Source organism: Mustela nivalis (genome assembly GCF_964662115.1).
Source record: "Mustela nivalis genome assembly, chromosome: 4".
Classification (NCBI taxonomy): Eukaryota; Metazoa; Chordata; class Mammalia; order Carnivora; family Mustelidae; genus Mustela; species Mustela nivalis.
This window is the reverse complement of record NC_139023.1, coordinates 61,580,656-61,582,491: the sequence shown is the minus strand read 5'-3', so window position 1 is coordinate 61,582,491 and position 1,836 is coordinate 61,580,656.

Sequence of the window (1,836 nt, the reverse complement as noted above, 5' to 3'; positions counted from 1 at the left end):
TCACTTCCGCCGGGAGGCGGCCGCGGCGCGCAGGCGCGGGGGGCGGCCCCGAAGCGGGTTCTGCGCCCGGGCTTTCTGGAGGGAGGTGGCTGCGGCGCTGCACGGGCGGCGGCGTTTCCACGTGCTCTTTACGGCCGGTTGAAACCGTTGGCGGGCGCTGGCTGAGAGGTGAGGGGCGGAGGCCCTGAGGTCTGACCCGGGGCCTGGGGACGCTGGGGCTCCGGGGCGGGCGGTGTGGCCGCTGCCTGCGTTTCCCCCATGAGAGCCGCTCCTCGGACTTCCCCACGGAAGGAGGAGGCAGCGCATTCAGATCCCGCTCGTGCTCTCGGGCAGTGGAGGGACCCCTGGACTTAGGATAACCGATTCGTCCGGGTTTTCAGGCGGAAAAGGCCCTCGTGTCAGGAACCCCTTCTCTCCAGGGTGACCTCGGGTCGGGGGCAAGGCTGTCATCTTCCATGAGGCCTGGGGAGATCTGTCCCTGAGGAGGAGGCTTTAGGGCACAGTGCTGGAGACCACCGACTTAGGGCCGCTGTATATAACTGCCTGGAAGTCCAGGTTTGCCACTAACTGGCTGTGTGACTTTCTGCAAGTTACTTACTCGTTTTTGTGACTCTGTGCCTTGGTGTCTCAAAAGGACATCCTACAGAACCTAACTCAGAGTAGTGCTGCAAGAAGTACATGAGCAGAAATGTATTAATCACCTAGGACAGGGCTTGGCACCTGGACCGGGAAAGGTCTGGATTTTCTGCAGCACCTACCTCTGTGGAGACAGGCGGGGTGTACTTGCAAGGCTGACTTCCCTACAGAGAGCTCGCTTGGGACTCACACAGCAACCCCCAGGCCCTCAGTGCCCAGCATTGTGTCTGACACGTGGCCGACTTCCACAGCTGCTAACACCCGCGAAGGAATGCTGGTGATGCAGTGCATGGGGAGGTGGAGAGACAAGGCTCAACTTTGGCCCGCCTCCCTGTGCTTATGTGTTAAGTGGAGTTAGAGGTACCAGCCTCACCGGGTGAGCACGCATGGAAAACATCCTCAGCCCCACACAGGGGCTTAGGCAAGATGGTAGACAGTGTGTACTCTTCTGTCCTTCCCTTGTCCCATACTCTTGGTTTCTTGGAATTCTACCCCTGGAAGGTACTCCTGGCCCCTTGTTTCACAGATGGGAGAACTTGAATTTCAGAGGGGACAGTGGCTTGTTGGAGGTCACAGGGCTCACTGGGGATTGTGCTGACATTGCCAGCCTGGCCCCCGAGGTGGGCTCTTTTGGCAGTGGCCGTGGGGTCTGGGTCTGTGCAAACATGTCTGTGAGAGAATGTTTTAAGAGTAGTGACTGTAGTTTTGTGTAAAAATAAACAATATAAAAATGTAGAGGCAGGAAGGTTTAAAGAGAACTCAAAATCCCAATTCTAGAACTAAACATGAAGTCTTTGTATCAGGGAACAGGGTGGCAGACTAGGTCCCCATGGGACAGGGACCCAGAGGAGATGAGTGATTTTATGAAGCTAGTCATGTTTAAAGAGACATGGGTTTAGCAGGGAATCAGGTGCAATAGCATTGATAGGGAAATTAATAGGTCATAAGAAATTCTACCATTGGGTAAGGATGAATCTTTCCTATCTCTTATTTTCCACACAGTGCTCTAAGATAGGTATTAGACCCATTTTATAGGTGAACAGAATCTGGAAAGTTAAGGTAGCCTGAGGTCATTTTTCATTGGCAGGTGCAGGCTCCCTCTCAGATCTCTGGCCCTGAGTCGCCAGAACATTTAACAGAACTGGGCCACCATCCTGATAAGAGGAGCCTGAGGTGCCCCACGTCCCTCACAAGTTCCCA